We start from the raw sequence: 16,222 nt of genomic DNA, 5'->3' as shown, positions 1-16,222 counted from the left end.
TGTGTTGTGTGTCTTCATTGCCCCTCCTCCTCGGCCTCTTCCTCGTGCCTGTGTTTGGAGAATTGAGGTACTAGTCTCTCAGATTGCTGCTAGCTGTTCTAAGTGATCCATGACAGCGGGGGGCGACTGGAAGCTCCTCTTCCTGCCTGTCTGCCTGAAGAGATCACAGACGTCTCTTGTCCCCCAGGACCGTCACTAAGGAGGGGGGTCGGGTCGGCGATGACATGGTTCAAGGAGATGTCGCTGTTATTGTGTGAGAACCTTGGAACGCCAGTTACAGTATTTCTCCCATGTTTCTACTTGAAATTAATATTTACACAGGGTCCTTTATGTATATGGAATACATTTCATCTCCCTATTTTTCATCTCTCGTGAGATCCATTTAGATGAATTCTGAAATCTCTCTAATACATACAGTACTGTCCACTGGCATGCACAGACCTTTCCAAGGGCAGGGGCACAACAACTAATAAAAAGGACACTTCCGTAAAGTCCCCATGAAAGGGCTATCAGATATTCTATTTGATTCCACATAATTTATGTAAAAACAGGAAGCTAGGGAGGGAATTGTCATGGATATTGATTGGCGATTACAGTAGCCAATAGCGCTAAATGTGCATTACGATCGACCCATTAGCTAGCAAGCTAATGTTAGCAACATACGTTAGCAACGTTATGCAAAATTGTTAACATGTGGAATACGGCCTATGGGAGAGAGGGCCCAAGCCTACATCAGACCGGCACATCCGGGTACTTTTTCGCGGCCACACCTATTTTTGGTGCCAGGCACGTGCACACATAGACGTAAATGGGTGCCCGGGCACCTGCCTTTTTCATCTTTTATTAGAAAGTGCCCTTTGTATGCCCCTTTTTATTTATTTTTTACTGTTGCACATATAGATAGACTGCCCTGCCCTTCCAAATGAAAGATGTCATGATAGAATCTAAATATTAGGTAAAGAAAGAGAGATAAATGCCGCTACCCCTCTCCTGGAACTGGAAGGACCTATTATTTACGCGCGCTGCCAGACGCCTGTACACTTTCCGTAGCCGCATTTCTGGCAGACGCTCTCTGATTGGCCGACGGCAGTTTCTACATTGGTTATTAAGCCTAGCCACTCTTCGAAGTAGGTTCAGGTTAGAGTTTGTCTTAGAGCGTGACGGCAAGTTGTTTCGACGGTTAAGCTTAGGCACTCTTTCAAAGTTGGTTAAGGTTAGAGTTTGTCTTAGAGCATGGTGATAGAACGCCAGGTAGTTTGCAGGCTGTTCGACGCGGAAATGGGCAAAGACAGACAGTAGACACAGCTCATCAGTACTTGTGTTGTGCTAACTGCTAACAATAAGCTATTTGGCTGGATGCACTCTGGACAGTGGATATACATCAAGACAACAGTCTGTGACTGTGGGACAGTGGACATAATACTTCATCAAGCCCTCCTGACCTGGACCACGTTTCAACTAACAAGTGAGTTAATGCGGTCTCTCTTCTCTCTCTCTCTCTCTCTCTCTCTCTCTCTCTCTCTCTCTCTCTCTCTCTCTCTCTCTCTCTCTCTCTCTCTCTCTCTCTCTCGCCCTCTCTCTTGCGCTCTCAACACAGAGAGCCCGCAGATGTTGGTCTGGAGCGCATATTGTGTTATTAAAGGGACACTATGTAGTTTTGGTGACATCTATCGGTGAAACTGAATGTACCATAGACTTGTATTAACCTAAAAAATCGGGCTTGCACGCTGTGCGCGCTCGCATTGCATTTAATAATTGATGCCCTTTTCTCCTTTTTCGGCACCTGCCTTTCTAAAGTCCTGTGCACGTCCCTGCAAGACACCGTACCTATTGACCAGTACTGAATTTTGGCCAGTTTAAAATCAGCAGAACACTTAACGTTACAATGTTTGACACATTTGCTTTGTTTGTGCATCAAGTTAAGTCAAGCAATTACTTTCCAACACTAGCCGCCATTGAGCGTTTGCGCTATTTTAAAAAGTTACATTTGATCCGTTTTCAGGCAATCTCCTTCAGTCTTCCTGGTATTTCCCTACTCAGCTGCAGAATGTGACAAGGTCCACTTTCAGCCGGCTAGCAACCATTAGGCCTATGGAATTACATTTTTGTGTTCTTTGTTTTCATGTTTAACTCATTGGGCGCCACAAACAAGTATACTCGTGTTTTGTCGCCACCAAAAATTTGTTTTCTCGTTTTTGGATCCTTTGATATTTTCCCCATTCTAAACACTCACTCGGAGCTGCATGTGTCTCCCTGGCACAGCTGCCTATGTTGGAATTGCAATGAAGATGGGGATATCATTATATCACATATGTGATACAGTTAGCATTAACTTTGCTATGCTACACTTTTGATCAACTCCGGGAGAACCATAATGCACTGTAGTTTTTATATAGTTTTAGAGGAGGGGCTAAGGATGGCTCCAGACCTGAACAGAATGTTTAATGGTCTAACTCCACAATTCAGTACTACATAGTTCACAGTGTTTTCAGCAACAATTTTCTAACATGCATACTAGTTTCAGAAACAAATCTTAGAATTTGCTGTCAATAAATACAGAAACACAATACAGCATTGTGCGGTTAAGGGTGCTATCTTTGGACCAATTTAAATGAGGTCGGCCTGGAATACATTGTGATGCAAGCAAACACAATACCTCAGCCCCAAACAAATACATTGGACAAGCCTCACCACTGGAGACTGAAAATGCAAAGTTTCACCTCTCATGCATTAAATCTCATATTCTTAAAGGAATTGATAGTCCACTAAGCCCAGGCCTGCAGAGCCATTTAGCCATAATTGCTTGCAGCTGCAAAATTCAACCACAATAACAGCTATCTATTGTTACGAGGAGAATTAGATATTTGTCAACAACCCCCCCCCCCAGGCAGTTAAAGCAGTAAATAGGATCGTGACACACTGGACTTAAAGTGGTATTTCACTTTATTTTTTAAACAGACATGTCTCAAACTGAATTCATGGAAAACCTCCAATACTAACTGTAGTGATGATCCACAGTCACCACTGGCATTCATGCCTGTATCCGACGTTATCAATAATGGCAAATCGACTTTGAAAGGTTCGACAGAGAGCAAAGAACAGGCTTCTGGGGCTTGTACACTGTATGGGGTCTGTGACGCTACTCTCTTCTGTCCAATCAGTGGTCTGTAGTGTTTCACGTCACTTTTTTGGTACCTCTTGGTACCGGCTTGGAACCTCGACAAAGCAGGTACTAAAAAAAGTACCCGGTACCAGGTACCATCCGCACATTTTGGCAATGGAAAACTGAAAAGGCAGAGTAGAGTAGAGTCGAGTCGAGTAGGTACTATGCAGTGGAAAAGCGCCATAATTAGGCTGGTTGCCTCAATGCCACCTCTAAAACAGTTGCAATCTCTAAGAAATCTGGTAGCACTAAGTGTTTTCAATATTGTCCCAAATACGATTTAGGAGTTATTCATAGTTACATGTGTAGTAAACTACTATCAAGAACTCGACAAGTGGGTCGCTGCTTGTTGTAAGAAAACCAGAACACTCACCTGTGTTCTGCTGTGATGCAGTTGAAAAAACGTCTAAAGTCAAGCAGATAAAGCGACGGCTCACAGGAAAAACAATGAAAGCAAAACCGAAGGTCACAGTGCAACAGACATCAAAACCGAGAACTGCATGACATGTCCGTGAATAGGCTAACAGTGGCAATGAATAAATAACTAAAACTGAATGTATTATTTATGAGGTGATTTTTTGTAAATACTTTTTTCATGGGAAAGTATAATTATCATTTACACAACAGGGCTCTACATTGCGACCATTTCACTCGCATTTGCCCCTAAAAATAGATTTGTGCAAACCGGAAAAATTATTTAGGAGCACAGTGCGAGTAATAGTTTTGCGTAGTGGGCGTGTCAACGCGCAATTGTAATTTCAGATTAGACAGAGCAGCGCGGACCTTACATTTTTGATGCTATGACATCTAGCTATTCAGCCCTGCGTTCGACAGCTCTGTAACAACTCATCTCGCGAGTCACGCTGTTTCTATGTACAATGAAAAATCTGCGAGCAACTGTAAGCCATCCCTGGGAATGCTCAGAGGCATCCAGGGAAGAGGGGGCTGAGTCTCTCTCTCTCTCTGCTAACAATCCTGATTCCTGAACCTATTTCATTCAAAAGGAAGATATTGATGGACAGTAGCTATATATATATATATATATATATATATATATATATATATATATATATATATATATATATAATAATAAAACATATAATAAAAAATTAAAAATAAATAATAAAATGATTCTGTTACAGCTGCTGAGCTATATATACACTGTAAACCCGAATAAGTTTCCAGAACTTAAAAATATTTACGTAATCTCATGCCTCAAATTTTTTAAGTTGATCAACTCAAATGTTTTCAGTTGGCTAAGACTTACAATTCTCAGTTAAGTGGAGTCACCTCAAATATGTTCAGTTACTGTGACTTACAGTTCTCAGTTAAGGCAATTCAAATATGTTCAGTTACTGTGACTTAAGGTTCTCTAGTGGAGTCACCTCAAATATGTTCAGTTACTGTGACTTACAGTTCTCAGTTAAGGCAATTCAAATATGTTCAGTTACTGTGACTTAAGGTTCTCAAGTGGGGTCAACTCAAATATGTTCAGTTACTGTGACCGGCTATTCCATCTATCTTCCTGGCGAATGCTCATTCGCTAGAGAGTAAGATGGATGATTTACGTGCGCGGGTCCGATTCCACTATTCCAGCGAGAGATGAAGGAATGCAATATCCTGTGCTTCACGGAGACCTGGCTGAAATCAGTGACTCCCGATCACAGCATCTCTCCCTCCAACTCCTTCACCATCTTCAGAGCGGACCGTACAGAAGCCTCCGGGAAGAGCATCGGCGGGGGGCTATGCCTTATGACCAACAACGGCTGGACTAGCCCCGGGGAAGTGAAGATACTCTCCCGTTCATGCTCTCCCGACATGGAACACCTCACGATCCAATGTCGCCCGTTCCATCTTCCGCGCGAATTCACTGCAGTGATCATGACTGCAGTGTACATCCACCCCCAGGCGAACGTCGGCAGGGCGCTAGGGGAACTACACGACCATCTGAACGCGCACCAGATCAAGCATCCGGACGCAGCCATGATCGTAGCCGGGGACTTCAATCAGGCGAATCTGAAGAAAGTCATGCCGTCTTTCTTCCAGCACATCGTCTGCTCCACAAGGGGAGGAAATACACTCGACCACTGCTACACCCCGTTCAGAGCCGGATACAAGGCTGTACCGGCTCCACCATTAGCGGGAGCAACAAACACGTCGGATCATGCCGCCATCTTTTTGGTCCCAGCATATAAACAGAGATCACGTGACGCCGTCGTGTCACGTGAGGTAAAAAAATGGGACGACCAATCAGAGGCCACGTTTCAGGACGCACTAGATGACGCCGACTGGGGAATGTTCAGGAGGAGTAACAGTGATGTCAGCGATTTCACAGACGCTGTGGTGTCATTCATAACAACACTGGCTGATAGTATCGTCCCCACAAAGAAGGCGAGAGTGTTCCCAAACCAGAAACCATGGGTGGACAGTACCATCAGAGCAGCCCTGAACTCTCGCACAACTGCTTATAACTGGGGCAGAGAGTCAGGAAACATGGAAGAGTACAAGACAACAGTCTACACTCTGCGCAAGGCTGTCAAACTTGCTAAGAGGACGTATGCCGACAAGATGGAGGCACAAATGGCACAGAATGACACAAGAGGCTTATGGCAGGGACTGAGGGCTATAACTGACTACAAAGTCAGCGGCCCCTCAATGGGGAGCGACGACGCCTCCCTTGCGGACCAGCTCAACACCTTCTACATGCGGTTTGGTGCAAACAGTGGCACTGCTAGCCCAATGGCTAGTGACGTCACTGGTGCGCCGGCTGTTGTGGAGGGGGGGGGGGCATCCGCGGGGGGGCGGGGACGCTCTCTCATTGACGGTACACAGTGTGAGAAGAGCATTTATGCAGGTGAACACCAGGAAGGCTGCTGGCCCAGATGGTATAACAGGACGCATACTTAAGTCCTGTGCCAACCAGCTTGCCTCGGTGTTCACCGCCATATTTAATCAATCCCTGGCGGAGTCGGTGGTCCCTGCCTGCTTCAAGATGTCTACCATCATCCCTGTACCGAAGAAAGTTAAGGAAGTTCAGAGTATCGGGGAAGATACTCCAGTCCTTCTACTCAGGAGCTGTAGAGAGCATCTTGACCGGAAACATCACTGCCTGGTATGGAAACAGCACGGCACAAGACAAGAAGGCCCTACAGAGAGTGGTGCGCTCAGCCGAGCGTACCACGGGTATTGCACTACCTCCCCTGCAGGTTCTATACAACAAGAGGTGCAAATCCAGAGCCTGCAGGATAATGAAAGACCCTCACCACCCCAATAACAGCCTGTTCCAGCTGCTGAGGTCAGGCAGACGCCTGCGAACCCCAGCTACTAGGACAGAGCGGCTTAGGCTCAGCTTCTTCCCCCAGGCCATCAGAGCCCTGAACAATGAACATTGAGTGCCACAGAACACTGAACTATCCACACACAAGCACACATGAACACACACACGACACGCACGCTGTGCACGCTCACACACTAGCAGCCACTTAACACTTTAACATGAGCGGGCACACACTCATGCCGCACACTTATGGCCAAAAGGAAAGGCCACTTTAAATTAGAATAACAGGAACAGTGTATTGCACTACCAAAGCTACCTAGCATGTCCTATATTCTCTGTAAATAACTATGTACAGATACCGAGATGTCACACCATGTTACCTGTTACCTGTTTATTGCACAATGTTGTTTTTTTATTGGATTCTATTATATGTTGTAACATGACTTGACTTGACTTACAGTTCTCAGTTAAGGCAGTTCAAATATGTTCAGTTACTGTGACTTAAGGTTCTCTAGTGGAGTCACCTCAAATATGTTCAGTTACTGTGACTTATAGTTCTCAGTTAAGGCAATTCAAATATGTTCAGTTACTGTGACTTAAGGTTCTCAAGTGGTGTCAACTCAAATATGTTCAGTTACTGTGACTTACAGTTCTCAGTTAAGGCAGTTCAAATATGTTCAGTTACTGTGACTTAAGGTTCTCTAGTGGAGGCAACTCAAATATATTCAGTTAATGTGACTTACAGTTCTCAGTTAAGGCAATTCAAATTTATTCAGTTACTGTGACTTACAGTTCTCAGTTAAGGCAATTCAAATATGTTCAGTTACTGTGACTTAAGGTTCTCTAGTGGAGTCACCTCAAATATGTTCAGTTACTGTGACTTACAGTTCTCAGTTAAGGCAATTCAAATATGTTCAGTTACTGTGACTTAAGGTTCTCAAGTGGTGTCAACTCAAATATGTTCAGTTACTGTGACTTACAGTTCTCAGTTAAGGCAATTCAAATATGTTCAGTTACTGTGACTTAAGGTTCAACCTTAAATCCATGTGATTAAGTTAACAGAACTCAAAGAAATGGAGTCATTCTTATGTCTCATTTCTTTTAAGTTAATCACCTCAAATGTTTAAGTTAATCAACTCAAATATTTGCAGTTACTATAACTTAAGGTTCAGTTTTAAAATCCATGTGAATAAGTTAACAGAAAAATAACTACACAAGCACATTATATCAACTTCAAACAACTCTTTTATTTTTTTCTATTCAAAGAGTATACATTTATAATATATTGTATGTTAGCAATGTACAATAACACTGTAAACACTGTATACACTGTTTTTGGACTATATTACACATATGTTAACAATACCGACCAGGTATTAGTGCCTCACAAAGTGCAGATATGAAGTTTTCCCCTTTTTTTGTATGCATTTAGGAGGTTTTGTTCTTCATCGAAACTATTTATCTCACAAAAACATTGTGTTACAACTTCAAACTCTTTATATTTATTTCTATTCAAAGAGTATACATCTATTTATCTTACAAAAACATTGTGTTGCCCTCTCCAACATTATGGCAATGTTAAAATTGAAAATATATATATAGAAAATATATATAGAAAATAAATACATGCATGTTATAACATGTACATAAAATGTAATGTATATTACACATTTAATCCCACTGGTCACAATAGTGTAATAATGTTTGTTATAAGGCTCTGAAAATGTTACTGAATGATGTATCAATGTATTTCCAGCAAATATTGAAATAATAAAGGGTTTCAATATGTGCAGTGCACATGACCAGAGCTGTTTACATCCTGGCTGAATTACTCAAATTTGTATAGTGTGGTCATAGAATGAGCAAACATGTTGACGGCAACTATTGTGACCGTTGGGATAACACAGTGTATCTATGTACAGTACAGAATAAAATGTATAGATTATCTGAAAATATATATAGAAAATAAATACATGCATGTTATAACATGCGATGTAATGTATATTACACATTTAATCCCACTGGTCACAATAGTGTAATAATGTTTGTTATAAGGCTCTGAAAATGTTGCTGAATGATGTATCAATGTATTTCCAGCAAATATTGAAATAATAAAGGGTCTCAATATGTGCAGTGCACATGACCAGAGCTGTTTACATCCTGGCTGAATTACTCAAATGTGTATAGTGTGGTCATAGAATGAGCAAACATGTTGACGGCAACTATTGTGACCTAGCCATTTTATTTGGATCATCATCATTCCAATATATTCAGGCATTAAATTTCATTTTCAAAATGGCTAGGTTAAGTTATGAAAGCTGGAGGGAAAACAACATTGTATTTGAAGTTACTGCACTTTGCCTGTACATTGCCTGTATAATTATTTAAGGAAATCGTGCAGCAGAGTGCAGTATCTGCTTTTTTGGGGTTAATTAAAATAATTATGTCATATTTTTGTATGCCTAAAGATTACTTCATTAATACATGTTAAATCTGGGTACTATCATCTATTTACCTATAACACATTTTGGATGGCAAGTCAAAACACTTTAAAGCCATTTTTCACTGTTTGGAAGTTACTGCGGTCTGCCTGGGTTTTGAGTGTGATTTTGTAGTTACTGCAGTTTTTAAAACCCCATAACTCCAAAACTGAGCGACATTAACATCTGAAACTTGGTCACAAGATAAAACATTTATTGACAAGGTCAATTTCACTCATAACTAAATTTTAACTTTTTTCAAGTTACTGCGGTTAGCCTTGACAGGGCAGTATACTACTGCCTACAAGGTCTCAAGGATACAGTCCCACTCTCAGCATACAAGATCGATGGTCTGCTGCTGCTGACTCCCAAGCGATTCATTCAAGTGAAACGGAACTGAGTCCAGCTAATGGTGAATAGTTATTTTATTAATCAATTATTGTGTCTTTATTCACTCGTTGTGTAATTGACCAGTTCATATTCTGTATAAGTTCATATTCTGTATATGTTAATAATAACGCTTCTGTGTTGCGTTTATGGCTCCTGGTATATCGCCTTGTACTCTGTACTGAGAACACTAACTCTACCACTGCCTACAAGCAATGGAAGCAGTCAGAGCAGAGTGGCATTTATGCCCATTGCCTCCTATTGTTCCTCGAGAAACAAACGTTTGGGACTTGGATGTTGCCTTTGAGATTCTGATAAACTCTTTCAACTCTAAAACTTACTTGGATGAAATTACAATAATGCCAGCTATAGACGGTTAAGAAAATTCGAACTGTAAAACTCTCAAATGTAAACATATTACATAAAAATAAAGAACAAGGTACATTGAGTAGTTTGGACCTATTGGCTGAACATCTGCAAAGTAGTACAGCAACTTTTGAAGGTATTATTTTGACATGACAAGACATTTCAGATGAGTTTCTATAGACACACTTTTGAGGTGTTGGTAAGTGCTTTGGGGTAGTGCATAGATTAGTCCAAGCATTACAGGAAGGAATCACCAAATCTGGGGAGGCTGATCATGATATGACTTTCAATGACAATAGAGATTGTCACAGGCTGGTAGTGAACTGGACTTGTGTCATGATCACTGATTACAGTAAGGAATAGAAACTCATCTGAAAGAAGGATGTGGGGTGAGGTATTAATTTCCTTGTCATGTCAAAATAATACCTTCAAAAGTTTAATGCAAGAGCGGTCAGGTGACGTAGCGGAGATTGCGTTCGTCACCAACGCTGGAGACACTGGATTCGCGTGTTCGAATCCAACTCCCTGCGTTGTCACCAGCTTGGCTGGCCGTTCACACTAATACAATTTGGCAGTATTAGGGGGTGGGGAAGCTGGCGGGTGGGAATCTGGCGTTGTGGACAGCGACGCCTAAAGGGCAGGTCTCGGCGCTTGCTAAGCGGGGCAGGACTTGGTGGAGATAGCGTGCCCTCCAACGTGTTACACTTCATCAATGAGAGCCCTCGCTGCCAAGTGAAAAGACGTCACTGGCTGTCGGCGCACGTCTCGGGGGAAGCGTGCGATCGACTCGGGACGCCCTTATACCATCTCGTAGGAGAACATGCATACAGCACCAGGTAGGGGGGGGGGGGAATTGGCACAACGACTAATTGGGACGGGGAGAAAATCCATTGAAAAATCAGAAGAAAAAGAAAAATTATTGCATCATCAAGTCATTCTTGAGAGTCTGCAACCTGGGCGACAGTTTACCAGCTTCTAGACCTAGTAAAATCTTCTGAATGAATTCAAAAGTGTTGGTAAGTCCCTTGGGGTAGCTGAGGTGTAGTGCATAGATTAGTCCAAACATTACCAGGAAGGAATCACCAAATCTGGGGAGGCTGATCATGATGTGACTTTCAATGACAACAGAGATTGTCACAGGCTGGTAGTGAACTGGACTTGTGTCATGGTCACTGATGACAGTAAGGAGGGCCACTGCAACACCCTGAAGCTCTGGCTCATCAGGCGTGTGCTGAAGGAATGAAAGAGACATAATAATCACAAATAAATCCATGGTTTCTACAAAGTGCAGCACAAAGCTAAGTATATGGAGTTGTGTTTGTAAGTTGTTTATATTTTAGTTAGAAAAAAATTTTTGGTGAGAAGGTTATTTTTATTTAACCAGGTTAGTCCCTGTCGAGATCAAATATCTCTTTCACAAGGGAGACCTGGAAGGAAGGAAGACTGATACTTAGCATTTTGATTAACTGTTCACTTAATATACAGTTGTACTGTAAATTATTTTCACTCTGACTCACTGTGCAGGTTTTGAAAAATCCAGAGACTTCCTCATGCAGATACACAGGCAGGGCATGGAGAACAGTGGTACGCCTGGTGTGAACGTCATGGATTTCCTATTAAAATGTAAGATTAAGAAGAAAAAAAGAATTGTATTATATGGAAATGTTTAATGAACAAAGCGGATTTTAAACAGTCCAATCAGATATGTCCACAAATAACATGTTCACATCTTTAATGCAACCAGAAAAATGGCAAACACAATGGTGGACTAATTGTAAAATTCAAAAGCTAATTTGAATCATTGAACCTGTTCAATGTTACAGAGGTTCGACCTATGACATGTATAATAATCTATTCACCTGTTCATCGTGGATTTTTAAAATGTGAGCCAAAGCATCTGCTGTGTTCCCAGTTTTGGACGCCTTCTGTCTGAATAACGTCATCAGTCGAGGAAGATGGCGATCAAGCTCAGCGTAGAATGTGTTGGGCAGGTTCTGGTTGGTAATCAGCTGGAACTCTGCATACACCTATATTTAAAAACAGCAGGACAATATAGTATATCAACATCAATTAGTCACTTCAACTTGGTGGATCTCTTACTTTGTTTGGTTTGGGCTTCAGAGCATGACGGCGGGATTTCTGGTCAACCATGTCATTACATGCTTTGCGGAATCGGTCGCTGATGACTAGCTCGCGGGGGCGCACAGAACACACACGCAGATGCGCCGCTAGAGTATATAAACCAGGCTTAAGAATCACAAGTTTCACTTTAAAACACACAGAATGTGCCAAATGTTAACACAGGAAAGAGAGAGCTGATCTATATTACCTCAGACTCCATTTTGAGAGCAGGCCAGAGGTCCATGAGCTCTTTCACTGGTGGGCTGGACTTCACTATGGTCTGTCGGCGCAGGGCAAATGTGGTCTGCATCAGCTTTCTAATGAGGGGCAGGTTCTTCTCAGTCTTCTTGACTTCTTCAGCAATTGTCTGCCTCAACTGCTCAAGCCTCAAGGAATCCTCTCCTTGGGGATAGTTGGGTAGGAAGTTTACTTCTGCTCGCTTGGGTCTTTTAATGTTGGAATGTGAAGGTTCGCCATCAGGATTGCTTCTACCTCTTTTTCCAGCATTTACAGTGACCTCCTCACATCCTGCCCGTCTCAGTTTGTTCCTGAAATTGCCCATCTTGAATTTGATGCTGTTCTTCCATCCATTGCAGCCGGTCTCAGATCCTGCTTCCTTCAAGCAGGGATGTTTGGCGACAAGAGCAGCAGAAGCCACTGCTATCTCTTTATCACTTGGATAAGCCTTGAAAGCATACATTGTAGATGCAAGCTTTTCTAATATGTCGTGCTTTAGGTCTCTTGTCAACTTAAGGTGTCTCTTGTTCTTCTCAAATTCGTTGTTTCCGTCTCTAAGTTTCAGCTCAACATCGAATGCAAATGTAGGAACTGGAAAAGGACCTGGAGGCCATCTGCTTAGACGTTCTGGAGATGACATATCTGAAAGTATATCAGTAGATGCGAGAGAGCTGGAGTCGAGCGAAAGTGAAATGTGCACAACAGCTTTTTGTGGCAATTCCGTAATGTCATCAAGGGAAGTAAGTTTCCCATCAAAGTCTGGATCTTCATACAGCAAACTGAAGTCAAGGTCTATTTCCAACTGTTCTTTTATAATCTTGATCAGTGCATCAACAGAGGCGGGTCGTGAACTGAGTTTTAATTTTCTAGCCCGGTCTGTCTCAACAACACGAAGGATCATGGGTTGTGGGGAGGCAGCTGCCATTGTGCTATGGAAACTTGAATGAATCGCTTGGGAGTCAGGAGCAGCAGCAGACCATCGATCTTGTATGCTGAGAGTGGGACTGTATCGTTGTGACCAGACTGCAGGTAGATGGACAGTGGACAGATGTGGTCCGGTCGACAGACAGCAGCTCAAGGACCTAAGGAGTAGTCATAAACACAACACAGAAAGCGTCATTATTAACATATACAGAATATGAACTTATACAGAATATAAACTGGTCAATTACACAACGAGTGAATAACGACACAATAATCGATTAATAAAATAACTATTCACCTTCCGTTTCACTTGAATGAATCGCTTGGGAGTCAGCAGCAGCAGCAGCAGACCATCGATCTTGTATGCTGAGAGTGGGACTGTATCGTTGTGACCAGACTGCAGGTAGATGGACAGTGGACAGATGTGGTCCGGTTGACAGACAGCAGCTCAAGGACCTAAGGAGTAGTCATAAACACAACACAGAAAGCGTCATTATTAACATATACAGAATATGAACTTATACAGAATATGAACTGGTCAATTACACAACGAGTGAATAAAGACACAATAATTGATTAATAAAATAACTATTCACCATTAGCTGGACTCAGTTCCGTTTCACTTGAATGAATCACTTGGGAGTCAGCAGCAGCAGACCATCGATCTTGTATGCTGAGAGTGGGACTGTATCATTGAGACCAGACTGTAGGTAGATGGACAGATGTGGTTGTGTGGTTGACAGCTCATAGGACCTAAGATGTTCTATATACCAGGGGTCATAGTCTCGACACAGAAAAGAAACCTCGTTATTCACAAGGTAGATCTGTTCTATTTGGCTAAATGTAGACAGTCCACCACTGACTCTGACGGAGAGAAACATTCCACAGACATAGTCTGTGCCATCAATGGTTACCTTTGATGTCTGGTAGATTGTGTCACTAACTGTGTGTCCTCTAATGTGTACCTGAGCTACTGCTGGTAGAGATGAAACCAGAACAGAGTCAACCCTGGATGCCTGGGTTTTTGGCTTGAAATATGATGGTGAAGCAAGATGATATGCCATCATGTGTTGGTGTCTGATTGCCATCGTCTTCAAGGTATTTTTTAAGTTTTGAGTGTCATGCACCACTCTTTTGAAAAAGCGGTGCTTGGCCTCAAATCGCATGGTCCAAACATGCAGCAGGGGTCCAAAGCACTTAACTAGAGCGGGATAATGCTCCACAAAGTGATGTTTAGGACGGAGTTTAACTGCAGGGAAAACCTCTAATAGTACCTGTCTATGATCACTGATTTTGCACTGAAAATAGTCTAAGGCTTCATCAGTATATGATGGGCACAATGCTAACTCTAGCACCTCTTTCAGCTCCATCAAAACTGCCCATGCTGCATCACCCACTGGTACTACACTGCCTACAAGTAATGGAAGCAGTCGGAGCAGAGTGGCATTTTCATGCCCATTGCCTCCTATTGTTCCTCGAGAAACAAATGTTTGGGGAATTGGGTGAGGTCTATCCACTTTATCAGCGTGCTGATACGGGAATGATGCAATCTTTTGGTTCAAATACTCTAAAGTGAAGTACTTTCGCCAAATCATCTCTTTAACACAGAGAGAAAGCTCCACGGGAACCATACCTTCCAGAAGATCGTGAAGTATATCTGGAGGAAATCCTGTGATTGTATGAAAGTAATTCAGGGATTCACGTAAGACACAGCCACCTTTAACACCAAAATGGCTGCTCGAAGTGTCATGTGCAGTTTGTACATGCAGGTCATGGCTGACTTTGGTTCTTGAATGCAAAGCTTCTATCCTCCCTACAACCGGCCAGTGGGGGGCATATGCGAGCAACATTCAAGACAGGGGAGGGGAGAATTGGCACAGTGGAATTGGGATGGGAGAAAAATAGAAAAAGAGGAGAAAAGGTGGATAAAAAAAATTAAATGATAGGCTATGTTAGAAATCTGTCAGTGTCCCATGTATAATTTATATGCAAATTAATGATGCCATCATCAAAAAATTAATATCGCTATTTCAGCCAATAATGCAAATAACTGAACAAGTAGGTTGTCTACTCTAGACCCATATTTTGAGGGTCAAGAATCATAATAAAACTATTCCCAGAATGATCACCTGTTTGTGGCGAGCTAGTATGCAAATTAGTGGCACCTTTACAAAGGCCTACATGTATGTAATAAGGTAAATACGTACTCTGTTCAGCATCTTTGCCAATGACAACTCTATTTCCCTGGGTAAATTCAACCACCAAACAAACAAGGTAAGAAGTTACCTCAGCTACACACAAATGTGGATGTCAGTTTTTGCATGGAACTAGTAACAGGCATGTGTGTGTGGTGGGGGTGCATGTGCGTGCATGCACAGATGTACCCTCTTGCTGTGAGTGTATGTACAGTATATGTTCGTGTGTGCATGCTCTCCAACCAACCTACCTCTCTTCCTGCTCTCCAAACAACCAACCTACCCAGTGGCGGCCGGTGTGAACTACATTTGGGTGGGCGCGGGGGGGGGTGTAGGGGGGGGGGGGGGCAGGCGGACAGCTGACCAAGCGAATACTGACTCATAACGTTACCAACGTTAAGTCGAGTTCATTCATACTACACTAGTACACGTATGATCAATCCAATAATGAACACATATATATATATATATCTTGTCATTTTAAACAAGTCACCATTCATTCATTCATCCATTATGCGTCACCTGCGGCGAAATTAAATGTTATAGTTCAGAGAGAGAGAGAGAGAGAGCGAGAGAGAGAGAGAGAGAGAGACCGCATTAACTCACTTTGTTTAGTTGAAACGTGGTCCAGGAGGGCTTGATAAAGTGTATATGTCCACTGTCCCACAGTCCCAGACTGTTGATGTATATCCACTGTCCAGACTGCATCCAGCTAGCCAAATAGCTTCTTGTTAGCCAGGTTAGGCACCACAACACAACAGCATCGAACAGCCTGCAAACTACCTGGCGTTCTATCGCCCTGCTCTAAGACAAACTCTAACCTTAACCAACTTTGAAAGAGTGCCTAAGCTTAACCGTCGAAAGAACTTGCCGTCATGCTCTAAGACAAACTCTAACCTTAACCAACTTCGAAGAGTAACTAAGCCTAACCAGTGTAGAAACTGACGTCGGCCAATCAGAGAGTGTCTCCGAGAAATGCGGCTAGAGCGTCTCCGAGAAATGCGGCTACGGAAAGTATAGACGCTGCTTGCTTAGATGATATAGATAGCTTGAAAACGCGCCCGGCTTCCAT

The sequence above is a fragment of the Notolepis coatsorum genome, assembly GCF_963971535.1.
Source record: "Notolepis coatsorum genome assembly, chromosome: 9".
Lineage (NCBI taxonomy): Eukaryota > Metazoa > Chordata > Actinopteri > Aulopiformes > Paralepididae > Notolepis > Notolepis coatsorum.
This window is presented reverse-complemented; position numbering follows the sequence as displayed.